The following is a 23513-nucleotide window of genomic DNA, read 5'->3' on the forward strand; positions in this document are numbered from 1 at the left end:
GCAGCGCGAGGAGGGGACGAGGCAGCAGCCCCCTCGTCAGGCGACACAAGGCTGGGCTTTCGATAGCTGTGGGGCAGCGGGAGGGGGCCCTGAAAGGTGGACCCCAAATGCTAGTGTCTTGCTGCCAGGGACATCCTTTTACCTTGTCTGTGGGATCCGACCTGATCCTGCTGACCTAGGTGCAGGGCCAGGAAACAGGATGCAGGCCTCTCCCAGCCGAGTGTCCCTGTGAGCACAGAGAGTGGCTTATGCTACAGCAGGCTCCCTATTTGGGGGTACCTAATTATAGAGCTAACACCTTTCTACAGGCACCTGACGGCAGTCAGCCCCATCCCAGGACAAACCACAAAGCCCACATGTGCTTCCAAGCCCTTGGCCCTTTGGTAGCTTTGTTCCCAGAACTGTTCTAATTCAGGGGACCCCCACACTGGGACATCAACTTACAATGGCCCAGCCTGTTCCAAATCTCACATGAGGGCCACTTCTCGACTTCTTCCAAAGGGCACCCGGGATTTCCAAGAGGTCATCCCAACTGGGTTAAGTCACGTCACCGTGACTCACCTGCAAGCAGCCCAAGGCTACAGCACAGGTGGCCTCCAGGGCGGTCAGTCACCAGTTTACAACAACTGCCACCACCAAACACTGCCCAGGCAAGGTGGGCACAGGGCCCAGCACAGGGCCACTCTCGGGCTTCCAGAGCCTGAAACGGGACTGTTCTCACTTCCTTCCACGTGGGCAGCCGGGAGGAGCCACGGCTGGACTGGCCAGGTGCTCACTGCAGGCTAAGACCGGCCACTGAGCTGCGGGCGCCCACGCGGCCAAAGTCCCAGCTCCCTCCCAGGCCTCTGCCTCACCCCATTCCTCCACCTCCGGTCCCAGCTGGTCACATGCCTTCTAACAGGTGTCCTTAGCCCGGGCTACAGGGCAGCGTCACCTGGGGAGCTTTGCAAACAGACTGAGTCAGATGCCTGGGGTGGCCTGGGCCCTGGTGGCTGTAAAGAATTCCCATGGGACTCCAGCAGACAGCCAGGGCAGAGATCCTGCACTACCCCCACCTGGCCTGGCACTGTGCTGGTTGCCATGCCCATCCACCCGTGTCCCTGGTGTCTGCACTCAGGTGCCAGCCACAAAGGCCAGGCTGGGTTCTGCCTGTGTGTGTGTCCACAGGAGGGTCCCAGCAGAGGCTAGTTCTGGGGTGAGTGTAGCAGGAGGACCCCAAGAGCTGCACAGAGGCACCCTGGTACCTCTTAATCCCATGGACCCTTAATCCACGGACCATCATAGGGGCTTTAGTTACCAAGATCACTGTGTTGGGTTATCACCCACAGACCCCCTGGACTTTGGGTTTTGCATTGTCCTTGCAGGACAGTCCGAGGCCATGGTCAAGTTCTGCCTCCTCCTCCTGAGAATTTGCAAAGGCACTTAACTAGTTTTCACTCAGCATCCCCAAGGACAGCTGGGGAGGGGTCAACTGTATTAAAAAACACAAAACCCTGTTAATGCAGAATCCTAATTCCGTACCCCACCCTCCAAAACAGGTCTGACTCCAGCTTCCACTTCCTTCTGGGAATCATAAGTTTGTTTGCTTGTTTAAATAAAATAAACACGAGGCCTTCTTATCCTAAATTACAGCAACCCCTACTCGAAACTTGCCAACCACGGGAGCTGCTTCCCAGCAGCTGGGTACGGGCGGAAGGCTTCAGCTGTCAGGGCCTCACTCCCCGTGAACCTGAATGGTCCCCCTGGGCCACGGGGCTCTCTGCTCTGGCCCTGCAACCTGGGACTCATCCTCCAGGTGGGGCAGGTGGGCAGCTCTAAGCCGTGGTGGGAATGTCTCAGAAGCAAGAGGCTCTGTTCTTGTCCAGGGGGCTGCACACCTGAGATGGTGCGGTTCACTTAAGCCGTCCATGTCTCAGTTTTACTGACTTAAAATTGGGCCCGTGAACTCGACAATGGATAGAGGCCCCCTCAGCAATGGATAGAGGCCCCCTCAGCTCTAAAACATCACTGTCACTCTTTAGGGCAGCCAGCCGTGCCCTCCCCACCTCCTTCAACAGGTCCCATCCTCTGCCCCCAACTCCTCCTCTGGGCCCGGCTTTTCCATTAGCTCAGAATTACCAGCGTCCACAAATCCTAAGAACCTTTGAACTGTTTTAAAAAAAATAACAATCTTAAAAAGTCAACATATTCTTCATCGCCTGGAAGAACACCGAGCATGCCACCTGATTTCCAAGCCCGTGACTGCGCTGAGCTCACGAGCAAGGTCAAATCAACACTGAGTCTCCAGTAAGAACTTCAGGGTCAGGCTCAGGGCCCCAAGGCTCACCCCAAGAACTGCAAGAATTCATGTTTGTGAAACCACATGCTGGTTCCACGATATCCGGGCTACAACCTGGTGCAAAACCAAGTCATGCCCCCCACCCCGTGAGGGTCTGCTGGCCCATGTCCAGGGGGACCATCGGCTCCGACGTGGATGCTTCACCCCCACCAGGTGAGACTGAGGGGCCAGATTTGCAGCCAGATGCCATGGCGTAGTGAGGAGGCTCCCTGGCAACTAAAAACCCAGCCGTCTTCCCTCTGCACACACCTCCCCAAACCGACGTCTGAGGAACTGATGCTTTTAAGCCTGAGTTCTGGATGGCTGGCCACCCCTCCTGCATCCCACCTGAGGGCTCAGTCCACTGTCCAGCTCATCTGGACTCAGCACCCCTCATTTCACTGACCCCCCCCAAGACTGCTCCGATGCAAGTGTGATGGGCGGGAAGAAAGCCCTCAGTTGCCTCCTCCCGCTTCTAACCAGCACACAGGGACCTGCCTTCCTGTCACCCTGCGGGAGGGTTTTCAAACCCCCGAGGTCCCCATACCACAGGGGTCCCCCTCCTCTTGAGCACAAGGTGCATTATTTGGGGATTTGGAAAGCCACTGTCTCCCCAGAACCAGAGCAAAGTGAGAGGGAGGCCTTGCTCTCCCCTCCTCTGCCAGCAACACCCAGCGGGAAAACCTCTCTGGGCCTGGCCACCTGGTGACACGGTGGCCGCAGAGGCCAGGCACTTCCTGCAAAGCTCTACCCAAGGCTGAAGCCAAACACAGGAAAGAAGCGGGCATGGGCCTGGGATCCCACGGCTTCTAGAGGCTCAACCCAATGCTCAGAGACAGAGGGGAAGGGGGAAAGGGAGGGAGGTGGGAGGGGAGGGGAGGAAGTGGATGGGGAGCGAGGCTGAGTCACAGCTCCCTGCTTAGTGTGGAAAAAGGTTTGCACAGTGAAATCTGAAACCTCCTCTCCAGGCAAGTCGGCTCAGCAGCCTCCAGCCAAGCACTCTGCAAATCTAAAATCCATCCTCCAATGCAAGGAAAAAAGGCAGCCCCCACCCTCCTCCAGAAAAGCAGAAGGAAAAGGGTCGGTTCGGCAGTGGTGGTGGGGGTCCCCAGTCAGTGCCCAGGTCACATCCCCTTCTTACAACTCGAGGACGACACTGGTTTAAAAAAATCCTTCAAAAAATTAAACATAGAATTCCTATATGATCTAGCAATCCCACTTCTGGGTATATACTCAAAGGAGTTGAAAGCAGGGACACGAACAGATATTTGCACACCCAAGTTCACAGCAGCATTATTCACAACAGCCAAATGGTGGAAGCAACCCACCTGCCCATCGATGGGTGACAGATAAACAAAATGTGGTCTATCCGTATATCCATACAATGGAATATCACTCGTCCTTAGAAAGGAAGGACATTCCAATACCTGCTTGCAACGTGGATGAACCCTGAGGATGCCATGTTAAGTGAAATGGGCCGGTCACAGAAAGACAAATTTACTCTATGACTGCACTTATATGAGGTCCCTAAACAGTCAAATGCATAGACACAGAACGTGGAACGGTGGTTACCGGGGGCTGGGGGTAGAAGAGAATGGAGTTATTTTTTAATGGCGACAGAGTTTGGTTCAGGAAGATGAAGAGTCCTGGAGACGGATGGTGGGGATGGCTGCACAACAACGTGAATGAACTTAATGCCACTGAACGGCACATTTATAACGATTAAAGTGGTCCACTTTATGTTACGTACATGACACATTCCTAAGCCCCTCCCACCAGTGGCAATGGTGAGCTGTCGGTAGGTACCGGTACGGGGGGGGGGGGGGGGGGGAGCGGCCCAGGGCGGCTTCCCTTAATTCCTAGCAGCCCCTGGGCAATCACACCTAAAACAAGCACAAAATAACCATAGAATTGAAACTTCCAAGGGTGTGCTCCCTGAGAGAGGGCTGGGTGATGGCCACCCAGGCTCCAGAACACCCTCCCACCTGTGTATCTGTTGAGCAATAAAGACAATAGGGAAGCCTGGGCTTTCTCTGTAAACGCAGCCTCAAGGGCAGCCCCTGCCATCACACGGCCCACCCATCAACTTGGCAGAGCCGCACCACACCGGGTCCGAGCCGCCCCTCCCCTCTGAGTTTACACACCCCTTCCCGGGCCTCCTCCCTGTCCACCTGCGCTCTCCCCAGCCAGGCTGGATGAGATCCCTGCCAGCCGGGCTCCTGAGGTCAGAGGAGGACCTGGCCCATCGCAGATCCGTGCCGGCAGCCCCCGGACGCTGTCCTCCCTGCCCTGGCAGAGCCACGCCACACCAACCTGGAAAGCGCCACCTGCCCCCGGACCAGCCTCAGTCCCTCAGCCCCTCACAGGGCCCCCAGGAGCCTCGACACGCCCCTCCTCATTTCTGCTTTTGCACCTCAGGGAGCGAGACCCCCTCCGAGGCCTCTGCCGGGCCCTGCGGGACCCCCGCTGCAGGACTCCCATGAAACGTGTGCCCAGACCGCTGGCTGCTCACCTCCTGGGGGCAGCCGAGCGGGGGAACACTCCCAGACCCGAGGTGCCCGGAGGATCCCCAGTTCCCGCCTCGGCTGCCTTGCTGCTGCGAGATCCCAGCCCCGTCTCACCCCTCAGGTCAATGTGCCCTCCCCACCCACTGAGTCTGGAGCGGGCCCTCGGGAGGAGCAAAGGTTAGCTCTCAGCCCTCCCTGCCCAAAACAGAAAGGGACGAAGGAGAGAGGCCTGGGGAGCAGGGAGTGGCTCGTTGATAAATACGCATGGGGTCAAGAGGACACAACAGGGGACTTCCCTGTTGGTCCAGCGGTTAAGACTCTGTGCTTCCACTGCAGGGGGCACGGGTTCGATCTGGGAACTAAGATCCTACAAGCTGCGTGGCTCGGCCAAAGAAAAAAAAAGACAGAAGAACAGGAAAAGGGGCACCGGGAACTCGGGTGGGGCGACAGGAAGACCCCGGGAGAGGCAGCGGGTGGTCTCCATTCCCCGTTTACACCGTTTACACCGCCAGCAGAGGGCTGGGCCGTATTTATTTACAAAATTAAAAGCACATCAAATACTGGCTTCCTTCCGGCGTCTCGGTCAGCTGCAGCGTGAGGCAGCGCTGGAGCCCTCACCACATCGCATCGTGTCGTGTCTGCAGAAGCCCCCTTCCTGGCTCCTGCCCTCCTCTCCCAGTCCCGCACCCCCTCCTGGTCCCAGGGCAGCAGCACAGTGGTGCTGGTGGTGCAGTGCTGGGTACTTTCACAGACAGCAGCTCACATCCTTGGGGGGGTCCTGTCAGGCAGGCATCGCCCCTCTGGGAGAGGCTCAGAAAACTGGGTGGGGAGGGAGGTCCAGGTTTCACCAAAGGGCCCACAGGCTCCACAGGACACAGCTGGCTCTGGACCCCACACCCATCCTGAGCTTTGAGCCCTCCTCCTCCTGCTGCCCTGTGTGCTGAGAGCAGATTCCATCTGTGGGACGGGCCACTGGTCCTGGGGCTCCGTGTCCAAGGCTGGCTCCTTTATTTGCAGCAGAACTTGGGTACAGTCAGAGGATGCCTGTGGTGCTACAGGGAAGTAAGTTCCCCAAACAGTGAAAAACCTTCAAATCTTTGATGTAGCAAGTGGGTATTTTTGCCAAATACCTGCTGACCTTTGCCCGGCACAGCCTCTGGGCCAGGCACAGGGCTGGCCACCCACCCACATCATCTCCTTGAATCCCCCCCATCCCCTTAGGGGGGCAGGAACTTCCAGATGCCCATTTTTCAGACAGGGAAACTGAGTCTCCGAGAGAAAAACTACGCCCAGGTCCGCCGTGTGACCTGCCCAGTTCGGTCACCTTCCAAACACATTTCAAAGCGAAGACATTTTTAAAAAGCCGAACTGATAACCGTATGACTCAGCAATTACCCTCCTGAGGTATGTAACTCAAAGAGATGAAAACAGGTATTCAAACCAAAACCTGTACCAGAATGTTCAAAGAGCACTCTCTTTTGCAATATTTCAAAATAGTCAAAAGGTAAAACAACACAGCCATCCCTCAACTGATGAATGGATCGGGAGGGATAAATCAGAAGCCTAGGGTGAACACACACACCACTATATATAAGACAGATAACTGACAAGGACCTACTGTATAACACAGGGAACTCTACTCAATATTCTGTGATAATCTATGTGAGAAAATAACTTAAAAAAGAATATATGTATATGTATAACTGAATCATTTTGCTATACACCTGAAGCTAACACAACATTGTAAGTCAACTATACTCCAATAAAATAAAACAAAAAAAACTGATGAATGGATAAACACGTTGATATACCAAAGTGGTCTATCCATACAAGGGAATATCATTCAGCCTTAGAAAGGAAGGAAGTATTTACACAGGCTACAGCATGGGTGAATCTCCCAAACATTATGCCAAGAAGGCAGCCCCCAAAGACCACATACTGCCTGATCCCATTTATATGAAATGTCCAGAACAGGCACATCCATAGAGACAGAAAGCAGGTACCTAATGAGTATGGGGCTTCCTTTTGGGGTGATGAAAATGTTTGGGGGGACTTCCCTGGTGGTCCAGTGGGTAAGACTCTGCACTCCCAATGCAGGGGGCCCAGGTCTGATCCCTGGTTGGGGAACTAGATCCTGCATGCCGCAACTAAGAGTCCACATGCCGAAACTAAGACCTGGCACAGCCAAAAAATAAATAAATAAATATTAAAAAAATAAAAGAAAATGTTTGCGAACTAGATAGAGGCGGTGGTTGCACAACATTGTGAATAAACTAAGTGCCAGTGAGTGGTTCACTTGAAAATGTTTAGTTTTCTGTTGTATAATTTCATCTCAACAATACAAAACAGAACAAAACGGACCTGTTTTTCTCTCTTAAACAGGGACCTCAGAACATAATCCAGCCATTTCCTGAAGACCCGGAGCATCGTTCCGGACAGAGGTCAATATGGCCTGGCACTGTAACCCCAGGCCACCCATGGGCACTGAGAGGCTGCCGCACTTTCTGAGATATCTGGGTGGTTCTTCTGTTTTCTCCTCCACTGTCAGGCTGGCAGCCATCCCCTCCTCCAACTACACCACGTGGGTCAAAATCCTTTCCATCGAGACATCCCCCATCCAGTCAGCCGCTGCATCCTGGCGAGAGCCTGCCGTCAGAGCCCGTGGTTCTGTGGGAGAAGGAGGGGCAGAGAGGGCACCCCAGGAACCAGGACCTCTCAGCCTTCATGCTGCCACCCCGACAATGACATCACCAGGCCAGCATGGCAAATCCCAACTGCCCAGGCAGGGGGAGCTCACAATTCAGACCAGCGTATGACACACAGAAGGCCCCGAGGCTGGTTAAGTCCCTACAACAGGCCAGAAAATGCAGGCGGGAGGGGCCTGAGCCCCACTCTCCAGGCAGCCCCAGGTGCCCAGGCTGAGCTCTTGGGGCGATGGGCCGACAGCTCCCACGGCCCCTCCCACCCAGGGTTTGGGTTCCAGCTGGGTGGAGCTTGAATCACCTGAAGGTCAACTCTGGCGAGGACTTCCAGCACTAAAGCCCGAGTGCCCCCTGTGTGGGCAGACGAGGACCCTCCCCAATCAGCATCTAGAACATTATCAAAGGACTCTCTTCTGTCTCCAAGGACCCACCTGTGCCTTCCGCTCCCAGATCCTCGGGAAGGGAAAGATCACTTATGCTCTGGGCCTGGGCCGGAGCCAGCTCGTGCTGGGAGGGGCGGGCGGAGGCTGCAGCACCAGCTGGGAGGAGCTGCAGCCCTTGGGCCAGGATGATGTGACTGTTACTCTGCACAGCCTGACTCTGTGACCACGGCGGCAGTTTGGCCTCAGACAATCAAACTAACGTATGTACTGAGCACCCAATATTCAGCCAAGACGTAGGGCACCCCTGACTCATGCTGGGCATGGTGCCAGGCTCGCGACGGCAGGCACCACAGACCCAGCCCCTGCCCCCGGGAGCTGCAGAACCCCAGGAGTCACGTGACACATGCATCATGGCAAGGCCACCGATGAGGGGCAGCTGGACCCTCAGGCGGGCAGCAGAGACCGTCTCCCGGATGAAGTGACCATGGAGTGAGGGGGCAGACGCTAGCTCCCCCAGAACGCGAGGCAGGAAGGACAGAAGAGGAGGAGGCCGTGTGAGAATGGGGGCAGAGGCTGGAATGATGCGGCCACAAGCCAAGGAGTCCGCAGGGCCACCAGAGCTGGACACGGCCTGGCCCCACCTTCACGTTGGACTTACTTCTGCCTCCAGAACCGGAGAGCACACACATTTGTTGTTTAAGTCACAGTTTGTGATAATTTGTTATGGCAGCCACAGGACACTGACACAGACATAGCCTGTGGCCTGGAAGTGGTGTCACGGAGTCAGAAAAGAGACGGCCAATCCGAGGGATCCAGAAGGGCTTTACAGAGGCGAGGTCCGTATGAGACAGAACGACTGGGCCTTCAGCCAGCAGAGACGCTGGAGGGGGTCGGGGCCCCCAGGGTCCCGCATGCGGGAGGCTGGGAGAGTGACAGGCTGGGAATTAGAGAGGCGGCAGGAGTCCTCCTGGGGAAGCTGTGAGCTGTGGGCCAAGGACTTGGGCTTCATTTAGGAGGAATCAGGGGCCTCAAAGGTCTGGAGCAAGAGTGGGGCCCGGGGGCCGGTGACACTGGCAGTATGTCTGGGCGTGGCGCTGGAGGTGGGACCCACCGGAGGCTTCTGTGACGCTCACTCCAGGTGAACCGGTAGAGGGCCCAGCTTCAGTGGGAACAGACAGTAAGACATGGACACACAACAGACAGGGCCAGACCAAGGGGCTTGGACGGAGGGGAGGAACAGTGAAGGGGACGCTGAGTTCCCAGTGCCTGAGGCCAAGACCTCAGGGAAGGAGGTGGGAGGAGCGCAGTGGTGAAGGCAGCAGGATGACCCCTGCAAGAGGGCAGCGCCGGGCACAGGACCGTGGTCTAGGAGTGGAGGGGAAGCCATCAGCGTGGTCCCTCCTTGCTGGCCCAGGTGCCCGGCCAGGAGCCAGCTCATGGTCACTGCATGGCTATGCTCCCCTCCCCCAGCCCATTCCCACTCCAAAGAGGAAACACGGAGGACAGGAAAGAAAAGATGGCAGGAGGGAAGGGCTCCCTATCTGGTGGACACTACATGGAGCCCAGCCCAGGGCCCAGCCACCGGCAGGAGGACCCACCTTCTCCACTTCTGCCCCGGCACTGCCCCTCCCGCAGGAAGCCTGGGGAGGGTCCAGAGAGGAGGTACATGTACACCGTGTTCACAGCAGCATCATTCGCAACGGCTGAAAGGTGGGGTCAACCCACGTGTCCATTGGCAGAGGAATGGATACGCCAAATGTGGTCCAGCGACAAAATGGAACATCACTCAGCCATAAAAAAGAAGGAAGTTCTGCTCTATGTGACAGGCATGGATGAGCCTTGAGGACACTATGTAAGTGAAATAAGCCAGTCACAAAGGACAGATGCTATAGGGTCCACTTGTCTGGAGACATTGGTTTGCTCAGGCTGCCATAACAAGATCCCACAGACTGAGTGGCTTAAACAACAAAAACTTATTTTCTCCCAGTTCTGGGAGCTGAAGTGTGAGATGGGGCGCCAGCTGGGTTGGTTCTGGGGCGAGCTCTCTTCCTGGTGTGCAGATGGATGGGTTCTGGCTGAGTCCTCATCCGGCCTTGTCTGGTTGCATGTTCGTGGACACAGTGAGTGTAGCTCACTACTACCATTGGGGGTTAGGGCTTCAACAGATGAACTTTAGGGGGACATCAGTCCACGACAATCAGTCCACGACCTGTGAGGTACCCAGGTCAGGTAAATTCACAGAGACACAAAGTAGAATGGTGGTGCTGGGGGCTGGTGGAGGTGGGAGTGGGGAGTGACTGTTAAATAAGGACAGAATTTCTGTTTGGGAAGATGAAAAAGTTCTGGAGATGGATGGTGGTGATGGTTGTACAACAACGTGAATGTACTTAACCCATTGAACTATACACTAAAAGATGGTTAAGGTGGTAAATTTTACTTTGTGTATATTTTAACACACACACACGCACGCACACACACACACACACACACACACACACACACGATCTGCCAGGTTTGGAGATGTAAGAAACAAACAAACAAAAGAAGGGCAGTGTTACAGGTTGCACTGTGTCCCCCAGATTCATATGCTGAAGTCCTAACCCCAGTGCATCAGAGTGTGACCTTCTCTGGAGACAGGGCCTTGACCAAGTTGAAATGAGATCATTAGGTTGGGCACAATCACAACATGATTGTGTCTTTGCAAAAAGGGGAAATTTGGAGCCAGACTGGCACACAGAGAGAACGCCCCGTGAACAGGAAGACGGTTGTCTACAAACCAAGCAGGGCTCGGCACACCTCCACCCTCCCAGCGCACAGGGGGCTGCAGCCCTGGCCTTGAGATTCCGCATTTTGTTTCTAGGCCCTGACTCTGCACCTGTTCCACCCACCTCCCCACACAGAGAGGACCGGGCGCTCTCGCCCTCTCCTCCTGCAGCACGAGCCCTGGGCTCACCCCCTCTTCCTCCCCTGTCCGCCAAGCGAGGCCTGGCCCTGCCTTTCCCACAGGCAGAGGCCCTGGCACCCAGCCCCACGAGCAGCTCAGGGGGAGTGACCAGAGTATCCTTATCTCGGCCATCGGCCCGGAGGGCCCGTTTATCTCTCCTTTCCACGCGGTTCCACAGTCGGTGCCTGTGGAGTCCAGGCACCGACTTCACAACAGGAAGATGGCGTGGGCGCGGGTCCCTCGGCACCAGCCGCCTCACGTGGTCCCTCTTGCTGCCCAGGGACACACCTCTGGCCCCCAGGGCTCTCCTGTCCGGAGGGCTGCCTCAGAGGTGGCATTTGTACTGTTGACTTAACTGTTCTTAGAGCTCTCAGTAGACTGGACAAGGGGACATTCAGGGTGACCTGCCTGCAGCACCAGGGTCCAGGTGGGGCCGGCTGCTGGCAGCGCCCGGGGTAGACACAGTTTCTTCCAGAGCTCAGCTTCCACCTCTGCCTCTGGGAGGGTCAGAGGTCCCGAACTCTGAGCCACCTGTGAGCAGGGGAGGGCAGAGGCCAAGAGGGGAGCCCACTCCCCGACTGCCACCTGCTGTGGTGCCATGTCTGCCCGGAGCCCCTTCGCTCATCAGGGCAGGAGGGACTCCCTCCCGCACCTGGGCAGAGCAGCCCCCAATAAGCCCAGAGCGGGAGTGGGGGAGGGGGGTGGGGAGGAGCCTGGAGCCGAGTGCTCCAGGCGGGGACAGTCTCGGAGACCTCACTGCAGAGCCGGCATTGGGGCAGCTGGCCCGGCTGCTGCGGGGAGGATGTGCCTGAGTGTGTCTGGAGTGGAACTGAGGTCAGCTCCCCCGAGACATGTGTGAAGCAGTGAAAGAAGCAGTTTGGGGTTGTGCCTTTCCTGTGCCTTGGCCGCCCCCTTCCACGTACATACAGGGGACTCTGGCCATGGGGGACCTGGACCAAAGGCATCACCGGAGCCCAGAGCAGCACAGGTGGTGATTATTGGGGGGCTTCCTCTCTGTGCAGCTCCAGGACCACTCACTCGGTGGACCCCACCCTGCTTCTCTGACCCCACCGATGGCAGGCTGGCCAGGTGCAGGGCGTGGGCTCTGCCAAAGCAAAGACAGCCGACCGGAGACCAGCCTACGGGGCCCCTGCTTGGGGCTCTCACACCCGGGAACTCGGAGGGTGTGGGCTGAGTGCCCTCCTGCCCAGTCTGTGCTGGAGGCTGATCAGGGCTTTGATTTTGGGGAAATCCCTGTGGGTCTGGAGGAGGCCAGGGTGACCCAGGGCTTGGCGCTCATTTTCAACCTCTGGCATCACCTGCTCCAGCAGATAAAGGGGTGGGGGAGAACCGGAGGCCTAAGGAGTCCACAGTGAGTGACTGCTGGCTCCCAGTCTTCCTGAGCTCCAGTTCCCCCCTCTGAGGGCAGCCATTACCCAAGGCTCATCTACCTTTCTGGCCTCTGCCATCAGGAAGCTTGGGGGCCAGTTGGCACAGTTCATGCACCCCAGGGACCTCAAACACTCTTTGGACCTTCATTTTTGTTTTCTTCCCATGGTCTTATATCACAGTTTAATTTCTGAGAGCTGCCCCAGTCCTTCTGAAAACAGGCAAATAAAACCTACAAAAACACACGCTCCACCCAGCCTGGCAAGCTCCCTGGCCCACATCCTGCTCTCCTTCCCTGGGACCTGGAGGCCCTGGTGCAGTGGGAGCCCCTCCTCTGGGAGGGGCAGGGTGGGGTGTCTCCTGAGAAACCCTACAAACCTCCTCCTTAGGCTCCATAAGTGATTCATTTCCTACAAGTGTCCTGTGCTATTTTCCAGCACAATCTCTGTTCTATATGAATCAAGAGTCTGGCTCACACTTTCTGCCATGACTGATGTGAGTTTTCCCTTTAGAAATATTCTTCCCACAGGGCCCAAAGTCATTCTTCTATAAGAGTGAGCGTGAGTGTGTGTGTGTGTTTCACCTCTGCTGCATGTGAAGGGAGCTAATACATTCTTTTTGTCTTATGGTGTGTCACCTGTGCTGATGGGTTCTTGGCAGAGCTGAAGGAAGAGTCTCCCAAGCTGCATAACAAATTTCTAGGTCTATGGTGATGGCAAGAAACAGCCAGGTTATGAAACTGAGGAGAGGAAGGTGGCGGGGACTTCTCCGGGTTACCAGGGCCGGGGTCAGCAAACTATGGCTCAATCCAGCCCACGGCTTGCTTTCGTAAATAAAGTTTTACTGGAACACAGCATGCTCATTGGTCTCTGCAAGACACACCGCTGCATTCGCGCTGTGATGACGAGGTTGAGTAGTTGTGACAGATACCACATGGCCTGCAAAGCTGAAAATGTTTACTAAACGTTTACTTGGCTCTTTGCAGAAACAAGGTAGCTGACCCCTGGTTTAGGATAAAAAGCAGAGGTGGAGAGGCCCCAGAATAATGGCTCTATGTAAAGAGAGTCTCTTCTTGGTAGTTTTATCTTTTAAAATAGGTTTAATATGAAAATGCCAGCCCCCTCATTTCCACCTGAAAGGGGACAGAAAAACTGGGTCATGACATCTAGGTCTGGGTGGAAGTGATATTAAACTTGGCTTGGGGACCAGGCCCAGGATCGGCCGGTGGTGATCTGGAGGCGGCTGTGTATGTGCTTCCATGACAGGGAGCTGCCTGCTGTGAACACAGCTTCACCCTGAGCTTGAAAAAGTCCCCTCAAAGCCAAAACCACGCAAACCCTGAGCTGCCCGAACACACTGAGTGATTTAAAGAGTATAAAGTAGAGCCTTGAAGAAAGCAGGTGAAGATGTGGCTTTGGACGGCCTGCAGCCTTGGACTGAAGGTGCCACTTGCTGTTGGCATTCTCCACTCTGCACAGTGTGCCCGGTGGCAGTAGGTGCTGTCATTATGCTCAACCTCAGCAAGGCCCAGCCGTGTAGCTCCCCTGACCACAGAGGTGAGGAGGGAGCCGCCGGGGCGTGCTGCCCTGTGGTCCAGCCTCACGGACAGAAAGGGGAGTTAGCCAGCGTTTGAGCTGCCTGGGGGACAGAAGGAAGAACATCTTGACTGCAAGCATGGTTAAACATGGAAAAGCTGTCAGGGGAGAAATTGAGAAATTCCCATCTGGGGAGGGCTCTGGGAAGGATAAACCATATGCCTGGTGACTGGCATTGGCCTCACTGGCCCCCGGAAGAAAACCTTTCCCCCTCTCTGTTTCAGCAGCTCTCTCCCCCCAGATTCCCCCCCCTCCCCCCCCCGCAAATCGTTGGCTAATCAGATCTCAGCAGCACAGAGCCCCTGAGAACGTCCAAGGCCCTGAGTTACTGGAGGTTTCTTTTCTGGGATGGTTCTTGAACTGAAGAAATCTCCCGGGAGGTGGGACCATCTCACGAGGTCCTGGTGCCTGCTGTGCTGAGCCTCCGTCAGGCCAGCCCCAGGGTGGCTCTGTCAGCCCTGGAGTGGTTACGGGCATGGGCGTGGGGGTGGGGGTCCCAGCAGGTTCCACTTAGAGGAAGCCAGACTCTGTTCATCAATGGTAACAAATGTCCCACTCTGGTGGGGGGAGGGGGCATTGATATGGCAGCAGCTGTGCCTGCGTGGGGGCAGGGGGCATATGGGAAATCTCTGGACCTTCCTTTCAAAGTGCAGTGAACCTAAAACTGCTCTAAAAGAAATAAAGTTTTAAAAAAAGCAAACAACAACAATAAAGAAGTCACTGTCAGGACGTCCCTCAAGTCCTGAGATTCCTACCCTATCCTCCTGTTCCTATCTGCCTTTCAGAGCCCCTGGACAGCGATTTCATGTGATTTGTCCAGAAATTTTAGCTGGGGCGAGTGGGAAGGTTGGTGCGCTTTCTCCACCTCCCCTGGAACTGGGAGTTCACGCTTCTGCCTTTGACTCTCCTCCTTTGTGTGTGGAGGTACTCCCTGGATTGAGCTCCCGGGAGCTCTCCTGCAGCCCCTCCTGAAACCCCCGAGCCTGGCCCAGCTGACACTTGCACTGCAGATTCAGGCTGGCCCTCGGGGGAGCCCCGTGTCCCTAACAACCAGGATGGTGTCCAGCTTGTGATGCTAGGAGCCCCTCTCTGCCTCCCTGGTTTCCTCGGCCGCATGCCCTGGTTGGGCCCGTCCCTGCCCTGCCGCAGGACCCTCTGTGGATTTCCGAGGCCTGACTCAGAGGTCCTCACAGGGTGGTCACAGCTGCACATTAAAGTTCCTGCCCGCATTTCCAGGGGGAGAAAGGCTTCAGGACACCTGTGCATGGAGACCTTTGCCAACATGGGGATTCCTGGGGCCGGGGGATGCCAGAAGTTGTCCTACGAGCCAGCCCTGCCTTCCCAGCAGCCCCACGGCCAGCTGTCACCCACCCCTGCAGTTGTCCCGGACGCATAGCGGTCCTCTGTGGCATGTGCCCCCCGTGGTATGGGGTTCCTGCTTCTCTGTGGTGGGGGCCATGGGTGGAGCAGGGAGCACAGTGTCCGGGACCATCTGGAGGGGCAGAGGGTGTCAGGTGGTGATCGTTCCTCTCTGTGTCTGTTTTCCCATCATCAGATGGGAGTGATTTGAAGAATTTGTAGGGCTATGCCGGGATTTGCAGTAAGGTCTGTAACAGCCTGGCACGTGGTAGGTGCCTCGGGAAGGAGGGGCTTTGCATCCGACATGATTTCCCTAGAGGGCCGGGCAGTGCACGTGGAGGGAGGCTGAGCTGGCTGTGCTCTCCCCGCCACCGCCCGCTGCCGTAAAGAGCAAGCCTGGAATCCAGCAGGAACGCGCCGTGCGTTCTTCTCCGGATACTCTAGCCACCTGCCCCATCTGGCCGGGCCCGTGCAGCACGTGGGCCCTTGAGCTATGTCCCCACCCATGCCCATTCCCACATTTTTGCCCTGTTTTCAGAAGGAGGATCGGACACCAGGCTAGAACGGCAGGTGAGGAGGGAAGTCCCAGAGGAGTAAGTCTTTGGGGTCTTCCACCCTTTTCCTCAGCCCTTTCCGGTTCCCCCTGTGGCCCTGCCTTGCCCGCCTGTTCCCTGGGGCGCCCTCAGCCGGTCCGAAGGCCGTTCATCCCCTGCACGCCACCCTGTCCAACTTCTCCAGCCTCCCCTCCCAGGGACTTGCTCTCCACCTATTAACTCAGACCTCAGCGTGAGCCCCTAAATTTTATGTTGCTCTCCAGCAGTTGGAAGCCTTGAGACCCAGTGCTCAGCCAAGGACAGTGTGCTGATCTCGAGTCCTGGCCCAGCTGGGCTGAGCACCCAGGCCCCAAAGGCCCCTGGGCAGGCACCTTCCAGGATGCTGCCTTGCCAAGAGCACTGCCCAGCACCTCCCCCTCAGGACGTGAGGCCAGCAGACCAGCTGAAACCTCTTTTTATTGATGAGAAGCCAGGGGCCCAGAGAGACACAGTAAATTGCCAAGGTCACCCAGCTGGGCAGTAGTGGGGCTGGGCTGGAGCCAAGCTCTGCTCTGCTCTGCATGTTGAGTTCTTCCCGGAGCCAACCGGCATGGAGGTGGCCACCCTGCCACCTGGAAAGGTTGGTGCCTTGGGGCAAACGGGGCCTGACCAGGTTGGAGGTCGCTCATCAGCTCTGTGTCCCTGTGGCTAGTCAGCGAGCCCACCTGATGTGCCTATGGGCACATCTCCCCTCAGCCTTGAGGGGAGATGGCCAAGGAGGGGGACACAATTGCTGCTATGCTGTAAGGATGTGAGGAGGCTTCCTTAACGAGGTCCCACGTCGGGGACCAGACCAAGGGGCTTCTGTCCTGCGTCAGTTTGGTGACCACAAGTGGGAGCTGCCGGTCTGAGAAGCTGGGTTAGGCTCCCTTTGGTGGGTGCACGTGCCTCACACGTGCACACATACGAACGCACACAGATGCACGTGCACACACGCACCCAGACACTTCTTTGCAAGGAAGGGGAGAACGTGGAGGGACAGAGATCCGCTCAGAGGGTTTCTGCCTGGACTTGGTCCAGAGCCTCAGAGAGAAGAATCTTTCCGGACTCTCAGGATCTGGTGGGAATCTCCCGTGGGGCTCCTCTGCACCTGTCATGGTCTCCCAGGTTCCTGACGTCAAGCAGAGTGTCTGCACTGGAGCATCCCAAGGGCCCGCGTGCACCCCGGCTCCCGCTTGGATGCTTGATTCTTGAAATGTGCACGGAGCAGCCCGTGCAGGTGTTTTCACGCCGCCCCCGCCGGCCCCCTCCTGGCGCTGGCAGTTCCCTGCCCGGTGCTGACAGGCTGTTCTTGTTTGGAAACAGAGAAGACACCATCGCCGCTTTTCTTCCCCTTTCCCAACACATGAAGCTGCGTTGGGTGCTGCGTGTCAGGTGCTGGCTCTGCGTGTGCAAGTGGTGGGCGGCGCACCCCCTTCCGCATCAGCGCTTCCCCTCTGGGTTCCCAGGAAGCACAGTGACCTCGCCTGCTGCGCGAGGTATGCCAGCCTGGACCATGGACACGTGGGGTCCCCGGGCAGATGCTGGATGCTCTCCCTTTGTCACTAACCCAAAAAATCACTTCCAGTTTTTGTGATTCAGAAGTGAGCCCAGCCCCTCACCCCTCAGATGTCCTGAAACCCAGCCGGGTCCTCCGGTGGCCGTCAACTGGGGAGGGGTGGTGGGAGCTGTGCGAGCACTTTCACAGAGACTAGCACACAGTCGGGCTCTTGGAGAAGGTGGACGGCACTCGTACCTCACTGTCTTATCAGCCTGTTGCCTTGTGGGTCCAGCACCCCCGTGGGCTGGTGGTTACGTGTGGGTGTGGTTTGTTTCTTTTGATCTGGCCCTGGGTTGGTGAGTGAGTGGGGTGGGGGATAGCGCCTCCACAAATGGCCCCTGTGTCCCGATGGTCAGTGGTCTGAGGAGGGACAGGACTCGGATGAGTGTGTAAGGAGGGTTCTAGCATCTGGACGCAGGTTGTGAAACAGATAGAAAGTCGAAGGGGCTCATGCACGGTGGGTGGGAGGAAGAACCTGGGGGAGTGACCCTTGGCGGGGGAGTGACCCTTGGTGGGTGAGGGGGCCAGATTTTTCAGGTGGGGCATCTCGGAGTGCCTTCCCCCCGAAGGCCAAGGGGCTGCACCCGTGAGGGCTGACTCCCCAGGGCTGAAGGGCGTAGTGGCTAGAGGCTGGCTTGTCACCCCCACTCTGAGGCCTCTCATGTGACACTTCGCTGGGCACTGGCCAGCCCAGGTGCCTGCCAGGTTTTAATGCCCCCCAGAGAAAGGCTGGTCCCACCACACAGGTTCCTTGAGCTCCGCCGTCCAGTTCCATGTGGCTCGGGGCATGGCCGTCTCCTCCCCAGGATGCACTGTGGCTGAGTAGCTAGGAGGCCAGGGGATGCTTGTCTGCACTGCCGCTGCAGTGCTAATGCACGCGGCCTCTCTGGAAGGGGTGGGAAGGGGCTGCTGGCTCAAGTCCAGCCGTCCAGATAGACCAGCTCCACCGTCTGACTGCCCTTGGTGACATTCCCCAGCCCCCAGCCAAGAGCAGAGCGTCTCAGGCTGGAGTAAGGCGAGACCTGGAGACATACACCTGCACAGCTGGGACTAATTTTGAGTCTCAGAAATGCTTTAGAAAGTGTGTCAGGTGGGGAGGGTCCTTGTGGGCAGAGCCCTGGGAATAAGCAGTCGGGCTCCTTCATGGTGACGGAAAGGGGACTGACACCTGCTGGGTGCCTGCTGTGTGCCGTGCGCTGCGTGGGCATGTGACCTGATTGGTCTCCACTGTTCTCCTGTGCAGGGGGATGGCACTGCCCGTTCTGGAAGGACAGAGACATCAGGTCAGTGACCTGAGGCAGTGGACTGGGGCCCAGGAGTCGGGCTTGTTTTCTCCAGGCCTGTTCGGGAAGCCCGAGCTCAGATTCTGTGCCTTTAACAGTACCCGCAGGAATTGCTAGCCTGTGGTGTGCGTGCTGGGCGGGGTGATCTGGCTGAGCCAAGCTGGTGTTTTACCGGGTATTTCTGGGAGGAGCGCCAGGCTCAGAGCTGGTGTCAGGTACCCCTGGGAGCCCTTCCAGATGCCTTGTCCTCCCTGGATCACACAATTCTTGAGGGAAGGGCCTCTTCCTAGTGGATCTACACCTGATGGGTCCAGGGCCTCCTGCTGCGTGGTGGTCGATGCTGCCCTGTCTGTGGATTGAGTCTCTCTGGAGGACTCGTTTTCCCCAGGAGGTGTTCAGAACCAATACCCCAGGCCCCATGGGAACCTGCTCTCCTGGTGGCCTGCGGGTGGCCCGTTGGAGCCCTAAGTGGGGGTCTGGCAGCTGTGCCCACTGGGGGCAGCATGACCAGTCCCATTTCCTCCCACGGGCCAGGGCAGCAGGACAGGAGCCTGGCTGACTGCGGAGTGAGCCATGGGGCTTGAGCAGGCTGTCACACCGCAATGACAACTGGGTTTATCACTGGAGGTGGTAATTCCCACATGACAGTTTCAAGTTTCAGGTCAAGAGCTGAGGCTAGTCCTCCGTCTCCTCTCACATCTGGACAGAGATCCTCGCCAGCTTACTCCCCTCCTGGTTCCTCAGCTGTTTTCGAGACCCTGAGCCCCAAGGGGTGGGGAAGCACCTCGCGTCCAGGACACTGGGGGGCCGCACCTTCCTGGTGGGTGGCTCTGAGATGGTGGCTTTCAGAGTGGACCAGAGGGACAGGATCACCGTGCCAGGGTCACCCCGACCCACGGCGGCCCGACAGGTGCCACGGGCCCTGCTGACACATGGCTCCCAGCCCCGGGAAGAACCTTCCCAGCAGCCCCACGAGAGTGGGCCCCGTCCCATTTCCCAGAGTGGAGCCCTCAGCCTGGGGTGGACGTAGAGGGCAGCACCGAGGGTGCAGTCGGGCAGGAGAACGTGGTGTGGTTTTCTGGGACATAGTGCCTGCAGCCGTCGCAGGCTGGACCACGTGAACAGCTGAGGCTTCCAATAATTACGATAAATGATGTTTGTGCTTCTTGACGTGTCCCCCTCTGGCAGGGGAACCCCAGGGCCTGCTTGTCACCCCAGGGGTGCGTGGGTGGGCTGTCATTATCTCCACTTCACTGGTGGGAACATGAAGAGATGAAACAAGTCCTCCGGCCTGCAGTGAGCCCGGCTTGTCTGTTGTCTCTCTTTTCCGAAGGGATGATTGGAGGTCAGGTGGTGGGAGGCTGGGAACAGATGGCGTTATGTTCCCTTTTCCAAATATGTGACTCGAGGATGCGCGAGTTCCTGGCACTCCCAGGATTTCTGGGCAGAGAAGGTTTTCCAGAGGGAAAATGAGACTTTGAGACCCTGCACCTCCGGGTCTGTTCCTTAGCCTCTGACATCTGCTCACATCCAATACATCTCAAATTCTGGTGTAAAATACCAGATTAGCACTGCCTTGTCCCAGCCCACTCTGGGTGCAGTCCCAGGGTGTCTGAAATTGGGGATCCAGCTCAGGGTGTGGCTGGACCCATGAGGCTCTAGGAGGTAGCCTTGGCCGGGGAGACCTGCCTGCGTGGACCCCGCTTTGCAACTCAACTTGCCAGCTCTGGGGCTCAGGACACATGGCTTCCACTTGTAAACCTTCAGCTTTTCTCTGAAAACAAGGTGCCAATGGCTCTCTTGTGAAGATGCTAGGATGCTCACTGGTTTGAGGCAGTGCACCTGGCAGTACCTGTTGCCACTGCTGTGTGTTGCCTTCCAGGGGTCTCAGAGCCCTTGCGGATGCACCGCCACGTGCAGGATTGTGCACATGCTCTCGTTTCATGTTCTCAGAGACATGTGAGGGAGTGGGCATCCTCATCTATGAGATGAGGCTCAGAGACGCCTGTGTGGACGGGCCAGCCCCGAGCTGCTGCTCCTCTCCCCCACGGGCTGCATGGGCACAGATACACGCACGCACACACATGCTTACTCACGCGCATGCGCTCACAGACGTGTGCACACCCACACCCTCGTGCACACATTCAGACTCCCTTGGTTGATCCCTCGTCCCACTGCTAGATGATGCCCCTTCCCCTGCTCTATTCAGAGATGCCGTCCAGAGACTCAGAGGGACCAAGGTGAGGGCAGGAGTTCCGCCCAGGTACCCACCCCACCTCTGCCCGAGAGGGAGGCTCAGGCTCTTGAAACCAGCGTCCCAGGCCCCGATGACCCAGCCTCGGCCTCTCTGTTCTGCCCGAGAGGGAGGCTCAGGCTCTTGAACCAGTGTCACAGGCACCGATGACCCGGCTTCGGCCTCTCAGTTCTGCTCGGGGCCTTTAGCTGCCCCCTTCCACGCAGGCACGTCTTCCTGCGCCCTTTGCCCTTTGCCAAATCCCACCCTCCCTTACCCTGCTCCACAAGATCTCCACCCTTCAGCCCATGCTGGAACAATCCCCCTGCTCTGAACTTTCACAGCACTTAGCATCTGTGCAATTTACTGACGGTCACAGAACCTTTCCCACCATCTGCTGTGAACTATCACTTTACTTCTCATTTTAATTCTCAAATATTTGTGTTCCACCTCCCACTTAGGCTGGAAACTGCCCGTGTCAGACTTGTCTGTGCCTCACTGTGCCTTGGAGGGGGCCCAAGACGAGACAGGCACGTCTCCCTTCCCTCTGCAAACATTAACTGAGTCCCTACTACATGCTCCGCGTTGCTCCCGGCAATGGGGATGCGGGAGTGAACACAGCAGGTTGTGACCGCAGGCCTCGGGGAGCTTGCTCTGGAGGGAGACCGACAGGAGGGACGGGTGTGGGAACGCTGGACAAGTGTCACTCTTCATAATAAAGATGACTCCCCCATCCCCAAAGCTGCCTGTCGAAGGCACAAAAGCTACGTTCGCCAGGAGCGGGGGATCTGTCCTGAGTCTTAAGAAATAAAGTTTCCTTCACCCTGGAAGTCAGCTCCCTAAAGACCTGAGGGAGCTGGGACCTTCCTTAAGAGGCACTGAGCAACGTGGGTGCCCTTATCTGGCCTCTGCCTTCGGCAGGCACGTGGGTAAAAGGGGGCTACCTGTTCCCCTCCCACCAGGTCCTACAGGATCCCCCAGCCCCTTGCTCTGAACCCATCATCTGGGACCCCTTCTGTGAAGACATCTCCCATCCTCCCTGGGGTGAGGTGTGTGTGCAGAAGCAGGAGACCCACCATCTCTACCACTGCCAGAAGGAACTGGGGTGAAGATGAGAAGGTGGGAAGCAGCGTGAGGACCGGGCAGGAGGAGCTGGATACGGCCCACCCAGGGCTCCTCTGTGAAGCAAAGGTAACTCCGCTCTCCCTGGGGAGGGTCAGCCTTAGGGAAGAGCATCAGAAACCTGCCATCTCCACCTGGAGTGTGAGCAGGTCATTTTACATCCACGTCTTGATTCTCCAATTTGTAAGAAAGGGAGTAAATTATGGATATGAAATCCTCGTACACTGGGAAGAATGAAGTATTGCAGCCAAAGCAATTCTGGTTCACTGTCAAGGCAGCTGGAACCAGGAGACAATAAGGTGACGTGAGCCCATTAGAGTGAGACGCTCAACCCAAGGAGGCCTGGTCTGTGCCGGCCCTGCCCCACTGCCAACGGATGGGCCCCACCGTCAGTGGGCAGTGACGGTGGTAACAGGAGGCCTCCACGCTCCAGGTGGCAAGGCGGTGCACATATAAGCACTGGAGAGCCTGGACAGGCATGAGGAGGCATGAATGAGGGGCCGGGACAGGGCAGAGGAGGGAGCGGGGTCCAGGGGCAGAGAGGGACGTGGGGTGGGACAAAGGAGGCTTGTGAAGAAAGTAGCATCAGAGCTGGGCCCCGGAGGACAGATGGATCTGGGCAGGTGGAGACATGGCGGACCATGGAATTCCAGGCGAAGAGATGGGGTCTGGGAGGCATGCAAGGGAGTAGGATCTCAGCGCTGGTGGGGAGGAGGGAGTTCTGCTCCGAGGGCAGCTCCCACGAGGCTGGGGAAGCAGAGTGCAGGTGTCCTGCAGGCCTGCCTGCCTGGGAAGCGCAGAGGCTGGGGCTCTGGGAAGATGATCTGGTGTGTACACGGACTGGAAGGACAGGTCACAGTCACGGTGGGGGTCAGGCCTGCCCGCTGGGCTCTGTGTGGGGCTGGTTTGGAGCACAGTGGGGAGCAGCCGGGTAGGAGCCTTGCTGCTAAGATAGCATCTAATGTCAGAGACAGACCTGGAAGACGCCCTCCGCCCACTGAGCATCTTCGACTTTTTGCTGACTCGCTGGATCTCCAGCCTTGAGAAACCCTGGCCGCTGGAAGACGCTCCCCTCCGCCCCGCCTGCTGCTGGTTTACACTCTCCGCTCCTCCACTTTCTCCCCTCCCCCCAGATTATTTTTAAAAGATTAGATTTCCTGTTTTCACTGTGGAGCTGGCCTGGCCCTCCGTCCATCCACGGCCGTCACTACCGGCGGGGCAGGGGCAGGGGCAGGGGCAGGGGCAGGAACGGGCACGCTGCAGGCCCTTTCCAAGAGTCAGCTCCTCGCCCTGCACCGCTGGGCCCTGTAAACACCACGTCCTCCCAAGCAGGGCCGGCGGCAATCTCTCCCACGGGCCAGGGGCCTCTTAATGGAATAAGTAAATAGGTGATTCATCCTAGCTGCTGACAGCCACTCACCCTCGGAGCTGGCTCACTCCAGTGTGGATAAAACAGTCCTCTCCACCTCTTCTCCCTTCCCCTCCCCTCCCCCAGCGCTGGGGCCTGGGCCACCACCTGGATGTCCTGGGCTGCAAGCAAAGGATC

At 57.3% G+C, this 23513-nt stretch overlaps 1 protein-coding gene across 1 annotated transcript in view; it reads right to left on the bottom strand.

The window, feature by feature from the left end:
• The window catches only part of LOC114485050 (breakpoint cluster region protein-like), a gene marked incomplete at its 3' end in the record, with an annotated part of 60860 nt that overhangs the window by 11985 nt on the left and 25362 nt on the right, over nt 1–23513 (bottom strand). The gene's annotated exons all lie outside the window — the stretch shown is intronic.

Source organism: Physeter macrocephalus, unplaced genomic scaffold, assembly GCF_002837175.3.
Source record: "Physeter macrocephalus isolate SW-GA unplaced genomic scaffold, ASM283717v5 random_408, whole genome shotgun sequence".
NCBI classification, from domain to species: domain Eukaryota; kingdom Metazoa; phylum Chordata; class Mammalia; order Artiodactyla; family Physeteridae; genus Physeter; species Physeter macrocephalus.